The following is a 24,357-nucleotide window of genomic DNA, read 5'->3' as shown; positions in this document are numbered from 1 at the left end:
GAGTGATGTATAGTGAAACTGAGGGTGAGTCAGGTCGGTGGCACACTAAAGGTCAACAAGGAGCGCAACCTCTCCAGGTGTGGCCTCCTTGCTCGGATCCGACAGAGCACACACACCTTCACACTTTCTTTCTTCGTCCCTGTTTTTATCCTCCTAAATGATCACTCACTGGTTTAAATATATATGCAATATACAGTTAGTCTTTCACGCTGACAGGAACTCTGACAGGCATTGTAAGGTGCTGAGCAACGATGGGAACAACAAAAAGCGGATACGAGGATGAATGCAATTCCTTTCTGTCGTCTTTTTTCTCTAATCTCTCACTCTGATTACCAAGGCAGTGCAGGGATATGGATCGTAGTGGTAGACAGATCTAATGTGCGCTGTCTGCTGCATGGCGACTTCTTAGTTAGAGCGTGAGGGCGTAGGGTAGGGGGGCTGGAGGGACTTGCACCGTGACCCAAGGATCTCCACGGTCTCTGTCAGCGGAAAATTAGATTACAACAGTCGGACCAGGGGGAGGACCTGAGGAGGGGGCGTCAAGAAGTCTAAATATGGAGGCCTCAGTATGTCCGTAATCACTTTATACAAGTTATATGAATCAACAGACTTATCTCCTTCTCGCTGTCCATACTGCAGATGCTGGTGTCAAGCACATGTGTGTGTGTGTTATGAAACCTCTCTGACACAGATCCGTACATCTGCGGTGTCCTTTTACAGCGAACTGGACAAAAAAAGTGTACAGTGGAGCATAACTGTTAAAAGAAATGTCTGAATGAAAGGCAGCCAAAACAGGCCAATTGAGATGGTGCCATTCTGAGAAACAGGCACAAAACTTAGCAGTACGACCACATGGATTAACACTCAACATAACGAAATGATCAACCCGAGTTGAAAAAAAATCTAGTTGCTTTGTGTGATCTTGAAAGCCTCAGAAACTTTTTGTTTTCACTAAGTCAGCAAAGGATAAAAAGTTGTGGCTGTTTATGTGAAGAAAGATGATCAACTTTTGCTTTGATATGAATCAGTCACAATCCAGACAGAGACAGAAAGAGGAAAAAACAGGAAGGAAAAGTCTGGTGGACAGACACCAGCAGTGACTGTGAATGGTGGCAGCAGACAGCAGCGGTGACGAGAAAGGGAAGGAAAAGAGCGGGAGGGGGGGGAGAGGGGGTGATGGACAGAGACAGAGCAGAAAATTGAAGTACATGTAACATGACACAAATGGACAAAAGTATTTAGCTAATGATTTATTATTAAACAGAGCAAGCAGCCCTCCCCAGCCCGATCCCCCCAGCCTTGCCCAGGCCCCGGCCCTATTGTAGGGAGATGGAGAGGCAGATAAGCAGGGCTGTAATGGTAGTCAGATGGCAGGTGGGCCGGCCGAATCCGGGGTTAATCACTGCTAAGTGCTGTGGAGAGGGGAGGACACGGGGCCTGGCTGAAACACTGTATCCTGGGGGGCATTGGGAGGACAGGTAAGTCAGCCCAGGTAAGTCACCTCAGAGAGACAGCTGGACTAATGGTGTTAACTCAGGAGAGTCGCCACAATGATATGTTACATCAATACGCTCTCCTCCGTCTCACTCTCTGTCTTGTGCTTTCAAACCATGTTAGGCTCTTTTGTACGTGCTCCATCCTGCCTTATTGCTTGGAGCATTTCCGAGTAACACAAGTGATTTAATCTTTCGGAGAGGAAGGAAAGAACACTTTGTAACAGAGGAACAAAACACAAAGGTCTGTGGACCTCTAGACGGAGCTCATCTAATGCAAAATGAATTTAACATATTTTAAACAGGTAATTTTATTTCACAGATTGATGAAATGAAAGGCTAACATTTTGCATGTGATATTTTGATTTATAACGTGATGATGATGAAATCCTCAGATTTTCAATCATACAGACAGACCAAAAACAACCTCAAAACCAACATAACTATGAAAATCATCATCTCTGGTTTCAGTTCATTCATGTTTTTCACTGAGAGTGGCCCCTATCGGCTGCTGTCTACACTCTGAGCTGCGCTCGCCTCCAGCGGAAATCAAACTACAGTGGCCTCTCCTGCCACAGCATGAAATGCGGCCCGTCGTGCGTCTAAACAGCGGATGACAAACCCATAATGAAGGCAGTAATTGGAACAACATTTTAGGTCCACTGTGCACGTCTTGCTCTGGTATCCCTGCCGCCATCAGGCCCTTCTCCTAAATCATTCCCAAACGTCCGGCAAATCAAAACAAAACACGGGGAAAGGAACACAACTTTACAGAGCAGTGACTTCTGATGGGCCATTTCTGCTGGAGACTCCAGTCTGCGCGGAGGTGGGCCTTACTTAGCCCTTAACGTGAAACAGGCTGCTACTCTGGGCTACATTCAGCTGGAGCCATCGGATGTACCGGTGCACTGTTACTCCAACACACATGAGCTGTTGTTGTGTTTGAAAATAAAAGCTACGCAAAATAGAGTCTGCACTACACGCAATCTGCCCTGCAATAACAGATGTGAGGAGAAACAAAATGCGTACATACAGTACATGGGCCCCCACAATTTCAACTTAAACACACACACACACACACACCTTAAAACACAACCATCAACCATATAGCTGAGCTTATTCCTCTGCCTGCTCCCATAAAATGGAGTCGTCGTAAACAACAGATGAAGTCATCTTGTTTTAGAAGAAGAAAAGAGGAGAGGTCAAGTTGAACAGAGAGCCTTAGTTAAATCATCTGCTTGCAGTAAACAGTTGAGAGGAACATCTATCAGCCAGGCACGTGCTGCTGACAGTATAATAATAAGGTAGCAAGAGCTGGAGCGTGCACTGAAAACAGATGAAGAGAGCCACTTCTCTCCAGAGACAGAGAGCGAATGAGGAAAGAGAGGACAAATAGAAAGAGAAAAGTAGCTCATCACCTTCTCCATCAGCATGGCGGGTGGCGCTGCTGTGACTGAACACAGTAACACTGTTCATAATCACAAGGTTACTGTTCATTGTTGGATGTGACCTGGTGGACATGAGTGACAAGGTGGGCAGCCGGGCTCTGTGCTACTGTGCGGATAATTAGCTCATGACGACAAAGTGAACTTTGATGTACAGTCTCTCTTCTGTAACGCTTTAATGACCTTAGAGCTGGTATTTGTGCACGTCTGTGTATGTGTTTGTGTAGAAAATGCCTGCACACACTCAACACATGCACACTAAATGAGCACACACACCCTCTCTCATACACACTCGGTTTCAGCCAGCCAGTAGGCTTGATGTCAATCAAGTGGGTGTCTAATTAAAAGTAACAGGAGGAAGCTGCTGGGGACAGCAATCGCTATCGGACTCACATTTTCATATGAATGGCCTTTTTTAATTAAACTCAACAGCTAATAAGCCTCAGTATCCAGACCATGTAGCAGTTTAACAGACAAAGAGCCACAAAGAAAACACACACATACACACACACGTGCATAGAAAAGAATGGGGGATGAGAGGTAAAGACAGAGGGATGAATAATGACAAGTCAGAAGCAGAGTGATGCATTGCCTTTGAACCTGTTGGCTCTCCTTTGTTTGTGCAGGCGCTTTGCCAGCAGCTATTGTTGTCAACAAAGTTTATTTAGCGTTGATGGTATTAAAGAACACAGTCGGACAGAATTTGCCTTTGCCATGAGACGGGGAGAAATGAAAAAGAGGTACAAGAAAGAGCACAGAAAGAGCACTATCTCTTCCTCAGATGAAAAGGAAGAGTCTACAAACAATTTGGGCACGTGTGGGTGTGTTATTCTGTCCCACAGCTAAAGGGTAATTATAAATGTATTTGAGTTAGGGTGACTGGATCAAACAGCAACAGGACTAAACCAGCTGTCTTTATTCAAGCCAAGACAGGCAGAACAATAACAGCATTTTGCTAAATAATTTGGGGTATCATAAAATGAAATGATACAAAAGTAAAACGACAGTGTAAAATCCAATCTTATTTCCATCAATGGATTTAGCAGCTATTGAATTGAAAAAAAAAAAAAAATCCTGACAGCATAATTCAATGACATGAATTTAATGCTTAGCGGCATGGTTATATGATGTTCAGAGCTTTACTGCCAAGCTCTAACAATTACATTTAGCAGCTCCAAAAAATTGCTTTGTTCATGAGCCAGACATAATTAATGTGTTGATCCTCCTCTATGTGAAATTAGCAAGACACTCAAACCCGGTAATTCTGAAAAAAAAACAAAAAAAAGGACAGATTTTCTTCCTCGCCATCCCTCCCTTCTCATATCAACGGTGTGTCGGCAAACATACATAATCACACCAGGTTGCCAAACATGTGTGCGCAGAGAGAATAGAGACAAAAGGCTAAATAAATGGGATGTATGATTCCCATACTGCTAAAATTTCTCTGTGGAAGAGATTATGGTTCCGTTCTAACAAACACGACAAATCTCCATTTTCCCCAACCTTTTACAGCAGATAAAGGGCCTTGGATCCCTTTTCCACACTAAATCCCAGATCAACTTCTCCTTAGCTATTCAAACCACCCAGCAGGTTGTTTCTAAAAGGCTTGAAAGTGAGCCTAGAGATAGCCAGCTCTGGCATCTCAAATGAGCTCTCCGTGTCGCCGTGATGTACGCTCGGCTCACTAATTCTCCCTCTTTCTTACTTCTTCAGAAACTTTTAACATCATGACCCCGAGAAACATTTGCAAACTATAACAATAAAATTAACTTGTAATGAGCAAAATAATTGCACATCAAACGCTGCTCGATGGTGGAGCGCGAGCTTGGAAGAAAGAGCCCAATTTACAGATTACATGGCTCATGACTACCGAAGTTCAAAACACAGAAAAATTGGTTGTGAAGTGAGAAAAAAGGGCCCTTCCAAAACGACTCCGAAGCATTCTTTAAACTTGTGTAATGGATACGCTGCGGGCAACTGGGCAAATTCACCATGCAAAGAATCTCCATTCTGCACGCAGCACTTCAAAGGCGAAAAGGAACGGAGTTTCAGTGAGCCAGTGGGCACAGTGAGAGGGGGGAATGAACTCGAGATGCACATTTGTCTCCCGGAGTGACAGAAATTGGCGGGGGGTGTTCAAAATGAGAGATTTAGCTGATCTAGGGCAGAGTAGTAGCTCAGTCAACACCACAGTGCTTCCTCAATCTTCAAAAACAGAGGAAAATCATAATACAGAGAGGAGAAATGCTGAGAAAGTTAAAATGGATGGCAAAGACGCACATCAGACTCGGAGGGGACTGTGGAGACGTTTTTCTTTCCTCTGCTGAGAGAGAGAGCAACAGAAAAGAAATGAGAGATGGAAGATAGGGAGATAGATAGTTGATGTGTTATATTTTTCTCTAAGAGGCAGCACCCTTTTATGTTGTGTTGGTAGAGGAAGTAGAGCGGAGGAAGAGATTACATTAGCAATGATAAAGTGACCAATGCCATGCCGTGTCTTACCATCAGATACACATACACACAACACGGCAGATTACGCCGAAAAACACCTAAAACCCAGATACACTCTGGACTGCGGTGGACAGCTGATATCACCTCTACAAGTCCACATGTGGAGAGAAAATGTCTGATTTACCAAAATAAAAGCCTGGTGCAAAGGGCTAAAGCTACACGGTCATCTTCCTTCACAACCAAACTGAGTAAATAGTGTTTTTTATTCCTATGAAACTTAAAAATACTGAAACAAGGTCACAGAAGTTTTATGCTAAATTGCTTAAAGGTCAAATAAAAAGCCACAAAAGCTCCTCAGACAACAGTGTTGCTATTTATTTAGCTGTCACAAAATGTTCAAAAGAGACATTTTCTTGGCCAACATGTCTCGTGCTCATTTCTCACATTGCCTTGGCTCTCACCCCTCACTCATTCTGTCTCTCCTCCAGCCCTCTCTCCCTCACAAGGCACTCTCCTTCCCCTGTTCTGGAGCCTTATCTGATGGGAACCCCGCCACTGTTTGCATAAAACACTGTTTATAAGGGGTTGCATATGTTAAAACATTAAAACACACATTAGAGTGCGTGCACACACACACAGATGCTGCACACATGCGCACACTGACAAGTTGAGCTGTTCTGACCTTGGTAAAAAGCTGTGCAAGTGACGTGCAGTGGATTTGTTTAAATAAGGATTTTCCTTTTACATATCATGGAGAAGAAAAAAAAAACTAAACACACACACACACACACACACACCACATTTAAGTTGTTTAACTGCAGTTTGATAGCATGACATACACATTAATAACATGATGTATTAAGCTGTCATCCTAATGTTTTAATGGTTTCAAGTTAACTGATTTACTCAATTATTATTAAGAATAACATGACAATCCCTAATATTTGTTATTAATTGGTAGGTATGATTTACTAGCAATATGACAGAATAAAAGAAACAGCACTATAAGAAGTCAACAAAGAAGAAGTCAAGAAACCCACAGTGTCTTCTACAACTTTTTCACTCACATGTATCAAGTTGATCAGGCACATATTACAGGATTTGTAACTACCAAGAGGAAACCATGTTATCATAAATAACAATCAGCTTTTTATTCATGTTTATTTATTTTGCCTTTATTTTATCAGGAAGTCCCATTGAGACCAAAAATCTCTTTCACAAGCGAGACCTGGTCAAGGGAGCAGCCGTAGAAAATCACAACATATTAAAATGTAACAACATGATATCAAAAAATCCCAAGTAAAACAGAAGAACAGCAGCTATTCAAACACAGTGGCCTCTCAAGAAAAACAACTGCATGCCTCCTTCACCACATTCTTTATGATGACCTTTTGGCAGATTAGGGCTGCAACTAACAATTTTCATTGTTGATTAATTTGTCGCTTATTTTCTCTATTAATCGATTAGTTGTTTGGGCTGTAAAATGTCCATCAGTGTTTCCCAAAGCCCAAGATGAAGCCCTGTAATATCTTGTTTTGTCAACAACCCAAGGATATTCAGTTTGCTGTCATAGAGGAGTAGAGAGACACAAAATAAATCACATTCAAGGAGTTTGAATTAGAGACTTTGGACTTTTTTATTTAATTACTCAAACAGATTAATCCATTATCAGAGTTGGCGATTAATTCAATAGTTTACAACTGATCAAATAATTATTGCAGCTCTAGATTATTTGATGCCCAAGGTGCGTAGTAGCAAAATGCAGTCAAAACCAGGGATAAATTTGAAAGAAACCGCTTGGAGGAGCATAGTTGATAACTACCAGAGCCTAGACATGTAGATAAGACAAGAGTTTATGAAGCATTTCCAGCTTGTCGGCCCCTCACAATTTGAAGAATGACTCCTGTTCATGTCCCACAGTACTCCAAGCAAAGCTCTAGCTGCTCTGGAGGCAAAGCCATCATGAGGTCTGTATGTTCTTTTGCATTTTTATTTACTATCATACACTATTTAGATACTTATCTGAGATTTAACAATAGGGCATAGCACTCTTCCTTTTCATCTCCACTCCACAAGACCATCTTTAACAAAGTAAAGTGTAGTGTGATAATTGCTCTGGCAGCAGCCTACATAAACCATTAGTCTTTCCATCAGTCTCGCTTCATTTCTGCCTGGTAACTTGGCCACTATTGTGCTCAGTAAAATCCTGCCATTTGTTTTCTCAGAAAATTAGGTTACTTCTGCAAATTTACACTAATTTACTTAACTTACCCAAACCTCAGACTCCAGCCATTCAAAAGGCCACGCTGTTTGTTTAACATGCAACTTGAACTCCGTGACTTTTACGTCAACCCTTCCTCCACCCTCAATGCTCCACTTCTCCATCCCTCTCTATTCTTAGAGCCCAAAACATTGATCAATGGTCCACGTGGTTCAAGCCAGGGACACCTTTCCCTGTCTGGGATTAAAACTGTAAACCACAGGGGGGTTTTGACCTGCGAGATACATCAAGATGTGGTTTCGATTAGTCCACCAGCACTTCCTGGGGGAAGTTTTCCTCTAAGCTCACACCCCTAGAAAATGGCTCCTTGATATCCTAATTCTGAACAATGGCTCTCTATTCTTTGGTCAGTCACGTCAGCATGTCTTTTCCTGTGTGCACAGAGCCCTTTAAACTGAGCAGCCGGGGAGTACGGTTCCCAGGAGGTTGAGGAGTGAGAGTTGTGTATAGATTGGAAAGGGTGCTGTCAACAGAGACGAGCCTTTTGCCCTGACACATGACCCGACTACTTCCGGGTCATGTCGTGATAGCCTTCCTGAAGGTTATTCAGAGTGCCAGCGGTGTTTCACATGACCTCCAACACATCACATTCCTCAGCACTAATATCACGAAGCTCTTTTCCTTCCTCTCCCCGTCTCCCCACACACACTTTCAGACACCGCTTGCCCACCCGCAGCCCTGATGTCATATCCCATCATGTCAGTCTAACCACACAGTCTGAGTGTGTCAATCGTGGACGTTTAATGTGTGAACATTAGACTAGGATGGGGTTGGTGTCAACAGCTGAGTCATGGGGGTTAATAGAGATGATGGTGAGTGCAGGGGTCTTAAATGCAGCACGCTCTTTCTTCGGCCACGCATGACTGAAGATCATCATCATTAGAGCTGAAGGCACACAGTGATGAGCTCATCACAAAGAGATGATGGTGCTCATTTGTCATGTCTGTGAGGGGGAATAACTCATTCAATCCAGGAAAGTGTTGCAAAGGTTGTGAAATACATCAGGCTGTACATATTTATAGAGAAGAATGTTTTTGAAGTTGACTTCTTAAAGATTCAAGAAGTGTCAGTATCTTGTCTATGCATAGAAATCAAGTACTTTGCTGTCAAACGGTCAAGTGGTGTGACATACAGATGTATCTAATAACTAATTTTGCTGATATTTTAAGGGGACTCCACTAGACTAAAAGTGAAAAACATTCAGATGACAGTCATAATCGAGCCCAATTTTATCTATAAGGTTAAATGCTGTCCCAAAAAATAGTGCGCACATTACATCTTAGACTTATTGGATGCTTGTTTTTTAATAAAGCAACATTTGACTAGGAAGACAAGGCATTTCAGTGCAAATAATGTCAATATGTACCTTAAAAATGTAGATCAATAAAATAATATTAATCAAAAGTTTAACCTACTAGTATTTGTGGTGCAGAGAGGGTTAATGGAAGCAACATTTAATCAACTAGTCGACACATTACTAGTTTAAATATGGATTGGCAAGTCCCCTGTCATGGTATGTGTAATTTTGTATTACAAAGTGATAGTACTGTATACCGTAATAGCAACTTTTCTAAAAAATTCAATTGAAAAAGTCTTTATAGATAAAAACAAAATGATGTCTGATTTTGATTAACTAATTGAATTACATGAAAATCAATACTTAAAAAAATCCTGTAAATCCAGATTTCAAAAGCTGTCCTGCTCATTGATTTTCAACATGTCCTAGCAAATATAGAGATATTAAAATATACACATGAATTGTAATTTAAATAAAGAGCTCAGACGATTAAGTGATTTATCGATTAATCAGCCAACAGATTATTTTGACGATTATTTTTATGATTAATTAATTGTTTCAGCCATTATTCAAACAACATTTTCTGGTTGCAGCTTCTCCAGTTGAGGATTTGCTCTTTTTTAATATTTTTGTAAACTGATAATCCTTGGACTGTGAGTCATGTACTGGAAACCATAAGAGACTATTTTCACTATTTTGTGACATTAAAAAATTAAATAAAAGACAAGTAAAAATAAAATACTGTTTTTAAAAGGCTTTCTTTGTATAAATGATATTACAAAATGACACCTACTGACAAATCATCTGAAGTTATATTACTTTGTCAATATTGCCTAACAACAAATAAAAGCCATAGGACCATATATTGGAGAGGCAAGCTGACAAAAGGAGCATGTTTTTTTTTTTAACAAATTATGGAGTAACCAGCTTAAATAAGTATTCAGTAAAATTAAAAAGCCAGTTTCTTACTGCAAATGTATCAATAACATTCTGTTCTATTATATCACACTACAAAAATTACATTATAGCACTTACACTTACGTATACAATGATATGTGACTCAACGTCTGCCTGTGTACATCAAGGTGCTGGATTATTTATAGTTTCAAACATTTTATACCTTAATCTGCTTCCAGACTCGCACAGAGCCTTTAAACCTGTGAGTGAACCCCGGCTCAGTACTCAACTCTCTGTGGATACAGGGAGTTGTGTCTGGGCCCATTAGGGCAGGCTGGGGGTATTCAAAGGGTGCGCCGGAGTCACGTGACGGGTTCCCACAGCTCAGAAACTCTGCTTCCCTGTAGCTACAACAGGAAGCAGAGTTTAGGGACAGACTAATGGACAGTCATTATGCTTTCTGGCTCCGTTCACTCTCATTTGTTCTACTAGTGTGAGAACATAGAGCCTCTCACCCCGCGGCGCAGAAAGACAGTGATATCTGCACTTTGTTCATTATGCCGCACAAGTGATAGCCCATTTTCCCATTTCTTGGCTTTTATTCATTTTAATTCATCCTCTAGTTGAGCCATTTCCCCGGCCGTCCTGCTCTGCTCAGTCTCCTGGTCTCTACTCTATCTCTTAATTCCCCTCTGATTGGTGGAACTGAATGAAACACTGAAGAAATACAAAAAAATGCCTCTCCAATGTTTCCTCCTCACCAGAAGCATCACTAAATTTCACAGTCTTTGAAGCAAAAATCCTCATTCATTCTGCATTGCTAGAATCTCCCTGTTTCCTTGTGTTTAACATGTGGAGAAGCGGCGTTCACGGAGGGGACTAATCAAAGCATGTTATTCTTCAAACACAAGACAACTTTTACTCCCACCGTTCTCTTGTGAAGTTAGATAACCCAATATTGTTTATTACAATGGCTGACAGCATTCTGTCTTCCTGTCTCAGCACCTGTCCAGTCAGACTCCAATGGGCCAGAATGGATAGAAGAAAGGATGGGGCACAGGCAATATGGCTGCAATTGTTAAAGTGTGCTTGAGAGACAGCCAAAAGAGACAGACCCACCAAACTGGGCCAAAAGGGAGCTCGCTGAATGGTGTGTGCACGATGTGTGTGTATTTAGGGGGCAGCAAGGATGGGAGATGTCAACATTTTTTCTTAAGAGTGCCCATCTCCATTTGCATAATTTCCATTCCACATGGGCAACAAAGAAAAGAAGGAGATGCTCATACAAAAACCAAATTGACGAGGGAACAATGGTGGCCTGAAGGGTCATTTTCAGGGGGCTAAAATTTCCTAAATCATGGTTTAATACTTTGTCAGGCTAGTTTTGGAAAATACTATTTTGCCAAAGCTCAGTCAAACCTCTGCTTTGTATGATTTGACAAGCAAAATACATCAAACCCTGAATAGTTCTCAGACAATCAAAAAGGAAATAAAAAACAATGTCTTTCATTTCACTTGTCAGTATCCTTTGACTTTGCTGCAGACTAAAATTGAGCAGATAAAGGCACAGAGGATGGTGGACATATCAATGATTAATGCTCGTTGTTCCAAAGTTGAGTTTGTGATGCATAATTCACCACTAGCCCACAGGTCACTTTAACAGAGTGGACAAGTGGCCAATAATCCAAGAAACTACAGCTTGGATGGGCGGTCGCACCAGCAGCATGTATGTTCACCAAAGGTTTGAGTTAACTGGAGATATTTACAAACTAGGTCAATATATAAAGGAGGTAATGAGAACCAGAGATGCAGATAGTTGTGGTTGCTGTATTAAAAGTTTTGTGAAAGCTCTGATGGGTAAAGGCGCACACACAGCTGGCAGAGGGGCAGGTGTAGGGAGTGAGAGGCCTAACGTGAATGAGCGGGCGAGCAGGCAAAGATGGATGATGGATGGTGTTGATACAGGAGGCAGCAGCCCGGCTTTATCTTAGCAGCACAAGCCAGACCTGCCGGGGTGATGGGTTGGCTGTCAGCCCTTTGTTTATGGACCACCACCCATCTCCCATCTCCTATATGCCCCAAAAGCCGAGATCACTCAAAAACAGCCACTTCCTCACCGCTCTTTGTCTCTCCATCTCTGACTCTTGTCTTTTTTCATTTTCCTGGCTAACAAATGATATTTTGTCTTCCCAACTTTGCTTCAGATGTACAGTAGCAAAGGAAGAACCTTATAAAAGTGTCCATTTAATTTGTCTCCATTGGTTGGCAAATATGAAAAAATAAATATTACATTAATTGTAATAATTTTAACTGTTGATAATGAAGTGTGTCTTCCAGACATTTAAGTCCACGGAGGAGGAAAGAGAAGAAAGAGAGCAGAGGAAGACGAGACAGAGAGCAAAAGGGAAGAAGTGAACCTAATCCAACCATATCCCCACGAGTTGCACGCTTCCAATTAACGACTGGTTGGTTTATCAGTCTCCGACGGCTGATTGCTGTTTTTAATCATTTTCTTTCTCTACACGGTTTCTCCCTCTCTATCAGTTCTTCCCACTCTTATCATCTAACCCCCTCCTCGCTCTGTCTCGCTTCCCATCCCTTCTCTGCTCAGCGCTGCCTCCGTTTCATCATGTTTCTCATGGAGCTGCACTCTCACGCTGTGTCCGGCATTAGAGCCCCTTCTGTATGTTAAATTAAAACTTTGATGTGCATGTTTAAAATCCATCCTATCCTATGGTCGTTCTTCGACCACTGATATAGCGCCTTCTACAACAGATTATCTAGATCCACGCACCAATCTGAATTAAAACTCCAAAATTGTTGTTTGATCAAGAAACAAGAACACTAGCCCTAATACTAGACAGTAAAGTCAAACGAAGTTAGATAAAGTTTGAGTTTTTGGGTCAAGACAACAAAGGGTATGTTTAGGCCTTTTCTCCTGACTCATCCAGGAATGCAGCTGTAGTCCTCTAGAAAAAAAAAACCAACCACCTCCTTTTTCACCTGCCTTTGTTAGTGTGATTGATTTGGAGACCTGAAATGTGCCTGTCACATTGATCGATCTGTCCACTTGATGGGAGGGGTTTATTCCCCCCGCCCGTTGGCATGGTAATAAATGGGGGATGACGGGCGGTTGACGGAGCAGCAGTTATGGCTTCTTTAATTTACCCGACGCCTCACACTGACAGAGACTCATAACAAGGTGACACGGCGCTGTAATGGTTACGCTCAGTCACCTCTTTGTCGGGCGGAGAGAGGGAGCGGGAGGTGTATGATGTGTGTGTAGATTTTTAGGTTTGTGTGTGTGGAGGCTCACTGATTCGATGTTGCCTCTCCTCCCTCTGGTCAAGGTGTTATTGAGAGTGGGGCTGTTATCTCTGTCCATGAGGTCGCCCGCTGCCTTACTAACAGCAGTACACCGTCCCTACCAATCCCAGCGAGCTGAGCAGCGTGTCCGGGTGGGTCGTTGCTAGCCACATCCTCCTGGGTGGGCTATAACTCATCTCCAGACGGGGATAGGGCCTTATCTCAGTCCCCCTCCACAGGCCTGCCCCTTGCCTGCTCTGTCTTAGGGAAAAGATTTTCTGGTGCCCCAGTGTGTGAGTTATAGTCGGGGTTAAGGTGACTGAATAGGCCTGTCTGTTTGGGTTGTCTTAGTGGATTTATGTCTGTGTGGCCAGAGGAATGTGAAGGTGCATGTGTGTGTGTGTTTATACACTATATGTATGTCTGTGAAACTGAGATTTATTTACCATGCAAACTAGCTGCGTGTCTGCTCATCTTAATGTATCCTATCCCATAAGGCGAAACACTATTGTCATAAGTTATTTAATCATGTGAAGGGCATCGTTACAGTTGCATCTGAGGGTTGCCCCCCCACCTCCACCCCCTCCTTGCACACACACACACACACACACTCCCCTCCACCCACCTACCCCATCCACGCCGCCTCTCTCTGTCATCTCGGCCTATCAATCAAAAATGTATTAAGTCCAGAGTCGGGGCCGATCAAAGGCAGAATTCCTGGGAGGAGAGCAGATAAGGCCTATCTCATTAATAAGTGCTTTACCATCGTAGGGGCCCGTGCGCCTCGCCACACCCTGCCTGCCTCCCTTTGATATCTAATTATCCATCCGTTTCATTCTGTCAGAGAGGGAGGAGAGGGACGACTCGTAGTGTCATCACAACCAAATACTGTTGCGTGTGTGTGCGTGTGTGTATCAGGATCTGGGCAAGGGGCTGCACCAAAACATTATGACATGCAGCAAATCCAAACGTGCAGAGAGTGGCACATGTAAACAAATGCAAATAAGATGTTGTTGCAAAGGCAACTGGGTTCACATTTGTATGGCACCACTCCTGAAAAGCTGTCATGCATATAGTGTGAGGCTGAGATGGAGAGAGGGATCTATTTTACAGAGTGTAACAGCCAGCTGCTGCTGCTGAGACTCAGTGGCGGCTTACAGAGCTACCTTTTAACAATCTGTAGGGGCAATGAGCTCTAAGAGTGCTGTAAAGAGCTGAAGACGGATAAGATAGTAGAGGGTGAGGAAAGAAACAAGATATTAAAACATCAAGGTAAGATATTGAGGGATGGGGACAATGGAAGGAGTGCAAGGGTTAAGAGGATTTTTAAGAAACGCTGGGTAAGGACTGATGGACAAAAGAGGAAGAAGAAATGAAGAAGGAAGGTAGAGGCAGACAGAAGAAATGAGAGAATGGGAAATGGGAGGGAGAGAAAGAGCAGGGCATTCTTTTCCCTTCTCTCCTTGGTTTTCTGTAAGAGTAGCTCAGGAAGATAAGGCTAAAAGGTCCGTCAGTCTGTTGTGGAACAATCCATTCTGTGTCTCTCTCTCTCTCTCTCAAGATACTGCTTTTCACTCCGTCTAATGGCACAACTCAGATTTCTAGCGATGCCTCTCGTGATATGGCTCATCTCTGGTGGCATGGTTTACTGACATCACTTGTCCAATACAATACACTCTCATCCCATAAAGAGCAAACCAGCCCCAAGTCTAATGCGGCAGTAAAATTCTGCAAACACTTTGGGCTACTTCTCTTTTTAAGAACAAACCTTCAGTGTGGCTAATATTCAAACCAGTGTCATTTATTGATATAAAGAACGACTATTCAAAGCCACAATAAAGGGCTGAATTATGTCTTCATTTAACTGAGCTGTTCAAACCCTCGTCCCTAATCGCTCAAAGCAGAGCTCGGAGACAAACACAAACCGAGGAGGATTTAGAAGAACAAAACCCAAGACAAAACACAAGCCCACGTGCCTAACAAAGACTCCAAAGTCTGCCTCCCCATCCCATGTCCCTCTTTTAAAAAGAGACCTTCATCTCTTGGCGTGCCTGTTATGTAGAGACTTTCTTCAAGAGGAGAAAGGAGGTGTGTCAAAGACATGGGTCACAATGTTTACGAAGACGACTTTTAATCCAATCACAGCATCCCACTGCTTTTATTTCCTGTTTCATGGGATTAAAAATTAAATGAAACATAATAAAAAACAAAATTAATTTATGGCTGAATAACACATTTTTCTGTTTTAAAGGCATGGGTTTAAAGACTGAGAGGAATCTACAAAGGCAATAACTAAAGTCAAAGAAGCTAATTAATTTCTTAGACTTTAAATTTTATTTTGTATTTTTATATTTCTAAAGGAAATTTTGATGTAAATCCAGCAAACAATGCCCAACATTCATTGAATATTATTTTAAAAAGGCTTCACAAAGTCTCAGTTCTTTCTATTCAAAAGTAAAAGTCCACCTCCCCCATATGACGCCAAGACACCAGTTAATCAGTAAATTATCAGCTGAGGAAACATCTCTCTCTCTCTCTCTCTCTCTCTCTCTCTCTCTCTCACTCTCTCTGTTTCTGTCTCTGACCTGTAGTGAAGCTGCCTGAGGGTTTGAATAACTGTCTGGTGCCAGGCTGCCTCACCCCAAGGCCTTGTGGGAGATGAAGAAGAGGTCAGCAGAGGTGGGGGTGCTGTGTGTGTGCATGTGTGTGTGTACATGTGAAGTTTTCTGCCCTTGCCTTTCCAACGAGCCTGAGAGACAGATACAAGGAAAGGCAGAGAGATGGGAAAAGTGTGTCCGTGGAGAGACATGAAAATAGGTGGAAAAAGAGAAGAGTGTGTTGCAGTCATGGGACCTATAAGGCTACACAACGGAGCACAAACAGAAGTAGAAAATCATGTGGATAGGACATCCAACTGGCCACTTCAGCAGGATATATTTGGATCTACATTCAAGTCAATAACAGATTCCCAATAATGAACTAATTTTAATCAAATTTAGATGCCACGCACACGAGAACAGGAGCAAACCTCTTCCCTTAGCTAATATGTTGCCCTTGCAGCAGTGCTGGGTGTGAGAGAACATCTCAGACCCACGATCAGATGAAAGAGAGGTCAACCCGCTGGGATGAACCTCTTCTACGGCTGACCAGGGCTAGAGGGGCTGCCTGCCTGGGTGGGCACTGCCTACACCCCCGGACGAGCGGGTCTGGTTGTGATTTGGCTCTGCGGACACTAAGACGCAGCAGAGTCTTCCTTCATTTTCTTTCTTGTTCCCAGGATGCCTTGGCTAACGTGGGTTAGGAAGGGGTGACAGAGAGGTCAGGGGGGCTCCAGTAGACTGTGCCCTGAGGGTGAATCCTGGGGAGGGATAGCAGAGTGATAGTTGAGAGAGAAAGAGAGAAAGGGGGGTATCCCTCAGGAGCCTTGCCTCTCCCAAATCAAAACAAACAAACAGAGTGGTCCTCTGATCTAATCTGGCTGGACTAAAGCCCTCCAAACAGACCGCCTGGAGCTGCTACTACACTGGACTGTAACTTGCCCTGTCCCTCACAGTAAATTAGAAGTACTGTAACTGCAATGACTTCATTTTACAGGATACTTCCATCGAGAGTTAACAAGCAAAAATGTAATGAAACTCATTTACATTTACATTTACAATATTAACATATTGGTGGGTGGCTGCAATATTTTCTGCTCTGAAGTGGAGATAATAGTTAAGACACAGAGCATGTTCAACTTATTTACAGATGTCATATCAACTATTACTGTAAGCATTGTACTGGATACATGAGTTTATATTTACTGACATCCATTTTACACACCACGAGGGAATTTCATTGGCTACTGCCTGGGAAAGCCAATATGTTTGGCTCTTTGAATTCTCGCCCTAAACATTCCTTCTGTCTCTGTGTTTTGAAGCTTTGCTTTGGTTTAGACAGTAGACTAAACTTCTCACTGGCTAACTGTTACCCCAATACAATGCTAAACAAATTCCTCTTCCTCAGCAGTGCACCCACCAATCGTAGTGCGGCGTTCTGTCAGCTGACCAGCGAGCGAAGATGAGGGCGAGATTAGCCCAATCAGGGGTCAGGCCGAGGTTATCACAACCACTCCAAAACTAAAACAGATGGAGAACGTAGTGCGGCACGACTCAACATCTACTGTCGGCCTCATATCTTCAGGCCATGTATTCTCCTGCTCCGCCGGACTGGAAGAATGTCAGACTTAGGTTTGAATTCTCAGTCATGTTGCTTTAACAAAATAGACTGTGGATCGGCAAGTCTGAGGCGTACGATACGACACATGATAAGACATGTTAATTTCACACATGCACTGGTTAAAGCTCTCTGTCCCTAACAGGAACAAACAGAAACAACAAAAGAGGCTTAATAAAGCCCACACACGAACAATGCTCAAATGCCTCATGATCACGTACATACATTTTCAGATAATTGTACTGAGGTGTATTATCATAACCATAAGACACACCTAAAACAAGTTCACTCATATTTAAAGTAGACTGGGATCACCCACCTCTTTGGGTTGAGATTAACATTAGGGGCCTAATTTATGAAATACTACATAAAAAACACCACAACAAGGTTATCTGAGAGGAAAAACATGTTCTAAATAATTGCTGTGCTTGTGGGTGTTTTACCCGTTTTTACATTACTCACTGATTTTATCTTGAACTCTGTTTGGGTGTGTGCATGATTTTTATTGTCTGCTCTGTTGACCTTGTTTTGCCTATGTTTGTAAAGCTCTTTAGTCTACTCATGTTATTTAAAATGTGCTATAAAAATATATCTGACATGACATTACTTATAGTTGTCAGGGCTATCCACTGTTTTTTTTAATTAGAGTCATACAAACCTGCACCCATTATTTTCTCTTGCTTTCTGTTGACAATGTAGACCTGTCTTGAACTGGCCTCCTCAGAGTACAAATAAAAACTTGTATTGCACGAATATAAAGTTTGCCCCAAACATCATTTCTGTCGTCTGTCAGTCTGCTCTCGTTTTTTTCTCCATTTTGTCTATTTTTGCATAATTGTTTGCTTGTTTTCTTCATTATCTCTCCATCTGGAATTCAACTCCCTACAGTGATAAACATGCAGCCCCTCTCAGTCTCTTTCCCTGTCATTCTCTCTCCAACTCCTTGCACCTAGATGAGATGTAATTGTGATTAACAGCACCGTGACAGGAGGACACAAGACTTTAGTCGTGATGGAAAAACAAACAAACAAAACCGACGAGATAAAATGATGGAAATATGTACAACGTCTTATCACAGATGCTAATTGTTTCCGTGTGGGAGGGGAGGGTGGCCAACGGTGGAGGGGAGCGGTGCACGTGAGGGAGGGAAAGAGGAACTTGAGAATATCCTCCCTGTGCGTTTGGCCTGCGCCTGACTTCAGAGCTAAGCCCTCTCTCAAGAGAAGGTCAACACCAGGTTCAACTTTTCACCTCGGCAGCCTGAGAGAACACACTAAATACCAAGGATTACACCACAGTGCGCTGCAATATCCCCTGGCCTTCACTGCAGAACCGATCTACACAGCACATTTCAAAACCACAATTCAATATTGCATATTTCGATGCACTATAAATACCACAACAAAATGTCTGTTGCAATAGGGTGAAACACAATTGGAACTTATGTGCTGAAAAAGCAAAAGTATAATCTGCCTCAATATTAACTGCAGCAGTTATGCAACAGTTGTATTTTTTAAATCATATATATCAAAATGTTTAAGTCACAATAATTGCAAACTACATTTAGATTAAATATTGGTGACATCCATCAACTCATACAGTCAGCAGAACATCAAAGGCGACACCACAGCCACATGTCAACCTACTGTACTGAGGGGACCAGTGAACAGACTACAGTGGTCAGGAGTTGATGAACCGAAACTTTTGGGCATCATGTCTAGTGCAATGTATATGTCAGTGTGTATATGTGCACGTTTTTCTACGTGTGCGTGTGTGGGTATGGCGATGTCAGCGTCGGTCAGGTGTAACTGCACAGACAGAGAGACGGGCAGGCGGCCGGCTGGCGTCAGCAGCCACACGCCTGTCACGACACACCACACGCCGGGGAGCCGCATACCGCAGCACCCACACTGTGTACACACAATGAGCGCTCAGTCCCCTGCATCACGCACCAGCGGCAGCAGCAATGTGAAATATTCACACAGGGACAAAAGGTAGAGGGACAGGCGGGGGAGGGAGGGAGACCTGGGAGGTATGGCCAGAGGAAAGGGTTCAAGAAAGTGGGGTTGAAGTATCACAATGAAATAAGAACTTGTGACAAACTTGAGCGTTCAGACAAATGTTTCACTGCGCAGCTGTTTGAGAGCGGGCATTTTTGCATTGTCTTGCATAAGACAAGAAAAAGGTTGTGGAACAGCTGTTTCAAATCGCAACATTAATTTTGAGATTCACCACAAAAAATATCAAAACATTTTGTCGCTAGGAAGATGACATTCGTAATAGGACTGCACAATATGATAAGAAAATCATATTGTGATTATTTTACCAGCTATTATGATTGTGCTATTATTAACGATTAATGGGAATGATCATTATAATATAATATAATATGAAAATCATAATGATGTGACATTTGTTGGAGTCTGCACAAAAAAACATGTTTTCTTACATCTGGAGAACAAAACTTGTAGGACAAGCAGAGCATTGCTGCAGCACTACAGTACTTCATTATAATGCTGTTTGCCACACATTACCATTTACCTTTATTAAGAATCATTTAAAAACTACTTAACTTTCATCTAATCCTTTGCAATGATCATAAGATAAGAGGCAACATTTACATTTATAATTAGTCAACTGGCATCAACAATTTGAAATCAAGTATCAAGCAGTAATCAAGCAATCATTCTCAGATGTGAGGATTTCCTTTTCTCCTCTCTTCTGCATGATTTTAAATTAAATATCTTTGGTTGCTGTCTGTTGGTTGGACAAAATGACCAGTTACACAATGTCACTTTGGGCTCTCAGGACAGTTAAAAAAAAACGACAACTATTTTCTGACATTTTATAGACTTAATAATATTTTAAATAATTAAAAAGGGATCAAGAGATTAATCAAAATTGAAAATAATCCTTTGTTTCAGAAATAATCACAACTTCAATTCAGTCACCTCCTCAAAATACTGCAGTTGTTTCTATGTAGAATTGTCTAAATAAACTATTTCTCTTTCAAATGTAATTTCAACACAGTAATACATTAATAAAACATGTGATGATGTCCTGCGCTTTACATGAACTGAAAACTGCAAAGATCCTTGGACAAAATTATTATCCCACAGTAGTCAAAGCTGACAAGACTGTGGGACCTCAGATTAGAGACAGGACAGATGTTTCACAGCTCTCTCCCGCCCTCTGGTGGAGCAGCAAGAGACCGACATCCACTCCCTGCCTGTACAGCACTATCTCCTTATTAAAACTTCCTTTAGTTCAGTCTGACCTGATGTTTCTAACCTTGTGGGGTTCTGAGGGATGAACAGCAAAGATATTAATGTCAGCCATGTGTGAAGAAGTCGCTGGAGCATTTTCTGCAACCAGGGCCGAATGGAGTACAGTGGGGCCCTCTCAGCTATTGCCGACACCCTGAGCCCCGCACATCTGGTGTTAATCAGCAAAGCTTACACAAACACACATATATACACACATACAAAGAGACAGACACACATAGGCAAACACTTCAGCAAAGATCCCCTTAAGAAAATCCCTCTCAACTCCTGAACTTCCGACATGACTGGGGTCAACACACTTGCCCTGGATCTATTAGTACACACACCACAGCCATGTAATAAGAGCTGGTGAGTTGTTACAGCACAAGGAGTTCTGACACACATGCATGCACACACATACATAATACATTTCAGACTCACGGTATGGGGCAAGTGCAGCACATAACTAGCCAAGCATGCAAAAACACACATACACTCAAATGAGGGGTATAAAAGGGGGACAGAGACAGAAAAAATGTACGTGCTGAGCTGTCGATGATATAAACTTAAAGATAAATCACACCAGTCTCTACTCCATAATCAGAGGGACTATAGTAGAGTTGCCCGAATAGTTTGAAGCTTCATTCATAAAGTTGACATTCGAAATGTAGATCAATGTTAAAACTCCAGACTGCACCTTTAACTGGCCAATTTAGCAGTCATTTAACAGTGTATGCACATCAACAACAAATCTAACAAAAAAAGAGGAATTCTTTTAGTTTGGTTGATGACATCATGAGATATGATGACTGACATCCATGAACATCAGTGGAAATGGTGAAAATGAAGTTTAAAAAAAAGACTAGATGTCTAGTGAATGCTGAAATGCTGAAAGCTATAGTAATCTGTCAACAATTACATACTAGAAACCCAACAATAGTAAATGGTGTCTTAATATTTAATGGTCATTATGATTGGATGGATGTCCCTCTCAGGTGTTTTCATTTGGTATGTAGAGAATTTGATAATGTCACCATACTGTCAGTACTAACAAGAATGATAAAGTTGTATTCAATGCAGCAGGCAAAACAAAGCTAACAAGGAGAATGAGGAAGATGTCAGAGGACAGCAGGGATAGCACAGGTGTAAACAATACAATTAACGATGGCTGAATTCTATCTAGCTTCGTTAGTTTCAGGGTCCTGGTATTGTGCATGCTGGCTCACTTTCAAGGTGGACCAGTACACTTGAGCCATCATTAATGTCATTAGTAACACCTGTGATTTTCCCACCATTTTGAAATATAAGCTGTGAAAAAGGCCACAGTCTGCAGTCTGTACAAGCCACACACGTCCAGAGGAGACTAATCTAACCAACAGCAAAGTGAAATCACCCAACGAGGGCTTTATATTAAAACACAGCAGATCTGTTGCTTGGTTTTGAAAATAAATTAAAATAATACACTGAATCTATTTTTTATTAAGCACCCAGATGACTTTTTTTTTTTTTTTTTGAAAGAGAAAGCATCTGTTTCCTTTCCTGACTAACTGCATGTAGCTTTATCTGTCAAAATTTGACATTGAATTTACCACCTTCAATAATATGTACACATGTAAAGTAACATAAATGAACATACGTCTCATTAAAATAGCATAAAGGCAAGCTTAGTAAGCATTGACACAAACAAGCTGAAGCTTACCACAGCCGAAATCACTGTAGTCCTACACTACTGTATAGTTACGGTATATACAGTATACTATTTAAAGTGTACATTATCCAGAGTACTACTTGTGAAAAATAACCTACCTCCGTCCACACAGTAGAAGCTCGTTATTACACCTGTCCTGTGTCAGCTTCATGTCTCCCGCCTCTGGTCTTCTCTGTCCAGGTGAGGAGCAGGTGCAGCTCTGTGGGCGATGACCTGCCAACAGACAGTTCACTGACCCATGAAGGTGCTTATATACATGTAGGACTGCACATACAGTAAACGTGAGGTCACTGTAATATTAACCCGGTATGAGGAGTCAAAGTCATATATTATGTTTAGCTTATTTTAAAATTCGGCCGTGTGTTGTTGTGTAAGTTAATTAACATTAGCTAGCTAGCTTGTGCCGGATTAATGTTAGCTAGTAGCTACAGGATAATTGACAGTTATCTTATTTATCGCAGCTGAAGAAGTTTACCTTAGGTACATTTTCCAAACTCATTGGTTCGTACTCTTGTAGTGTTTTCGTTTGTTAAAGGGAAAAGTACTGCAGAAAAAAGCACAAATTTCGTCTAAGTGTTACTTGTCAATATGTTTTCAACGGCGGCATCTTCTTTACGTCGGGTTAATGACGCAACAAGCCGTAGAGAGCTCACTGCTGCCCCCTGTGGCCATGAAACTGTGGACAAGTCCCCCTCTACACCTGCCATTTCATTAAATTAACCATGTGGAAAAGGTAGAAATACTCAACAAAATAAATACCAACGTGTATATGTTCAATACTGCATTTAAAGTAGTAATATGATTTCCGATATGCTGATATTTTCCATCTTGTTTTGGCTGATTGTCCATGCCGATACCAATGTATGAACATTCCACCTCATTCCAGAGAAAAAAAAAGTCTCTCCCGTTGCAGAATTAACATATTATTTTGCCTACTGTTATCAAGATGGCAAATGCTTTTTAAAATGCATGTACACTGGGCAAAATAAGAAAAACTACTACTCAACAGTTAGTTTTGCTAAAGTATGCTTAAGGTATCATCTTAAACAGTCTGTAATATAAGCAGAAATGTTCATTTTGGACCGATGCCGATATTTCATTTAAAAGTTCTGCCCCACACTGATGACGAGCTAGTATCATTGTGCATCCCTAATTTAAAATTTTCTAAAGTAAACGTGTCAAAGGCGCAAACCCTTGCCCTCAAGGTACCAGCTCTCACCATGCTGTTGTAAATGGGGATGGTGTTGTTGCCAGCTGTACTAAGAGACATCTGGCAAATACTATGATGTCGGAGAGAAAGAGAGAGACTGGTACCCAGCAAGAGAATTAGGACTCAGAGTTCAGTCTCTGTGCCTCCGAACAAGGCTGCTTCAGTAGGTCATCAACCACAAAGCCTCAAGCAAGTCAACCCACTGTGCTTACTGACGCATTACTCTGACCTCACATTAAATCCTTTTTTAAATTATATTATATTGATAATTTTACTTTCCCTGAACTTTACATCAATCGAACACAAACTTGTGCGTTTATTACAGTCATGTACAGAAGCCGTGTAAAAGCAAGTATTGTTTAAGTTCAAACCCCTGTGGCCATTTGAATCTAAATGGCTGCTTTAATTTCTGCTTTGAATCTAATCTTGTTTAGACAGCGTGCAAATTGTCGTTAAGAAAATCACAAGATGTACATCCACAGGGTGATGTTTGTTGATATCTATCTCTGTGGTGCAAGGCCTCTTTTGGGGGGACACCACAGTTGCACAGTATACTGTAAATATGCCAACTAGTGATTGTTCAACTCTTCAGACGTGCTACCTGGAAGTGAACCAGTGCAGGGCAGTAATAAACTGAAGCGTAATAACATTACCTTCTGTTTATAAAAAAAAAAACATTAGGGAAATACTTCATGCAAGTCTTGTGTGTTGGTCAAAGTCTGTGTGGGCCCTACAAGAGTTCCCAATTACAAATAGGGACGCATTATTCTTAAATTTGGGACTGGAGTTAA

At 41.8% G+C, this 24,357-nt stretch overlaps 1 long non-coding RNA gene across 5 annotated transcripts in view; it reads right to left on the bottom strand.

Annotated features, from left to right (window-relative positions):
* LOC311255219 overlaps positions 1-22,955 on the bottom strand; it is an 80,051-nt gene extending 57,096 nt beyond the window's left edge. For 4 of the 5 annotated variants that reach the window (XR_014622338.1, XR_014622339.1, XR_014622340.1 and 1 more), the window contains exons 1-2: positions 22,832-22,955; positions 22,455-22,569 (exon numbers count right to left, since the gene is read on the bottom strand). This is a non-coding gene — a long non-coding RNA (uncharacterized lncRNA). Of the gene's footprint in view, positions 1-16,176; positions 16,529-22,454; positions 22,570-22,831 lie in introns of those variants that run through there. The other variant, XR_014622342.1, reaches the window with a different exon arrangement.
* Positions 22,956-24,357: the final 1,402 nt, after the last annotated feature.

This window comes from Pagrus pagrus (genome assembly GCF_965226575.1).
Source record: "Pagrus pagrus genome assembly, chromosome: 3".
Taxonomy (NCBI): Eukaryota; Metazoa; Chordata; class Actinopteri; order Spariformes; family Sparidae; genus Pagrus; species Pagrus pagrus.
The sequence above is the reverse complement of the archived record's forward strand: the minus strand, read 5'-3'. Positions and strand labels throughout refer to the sequence as shown.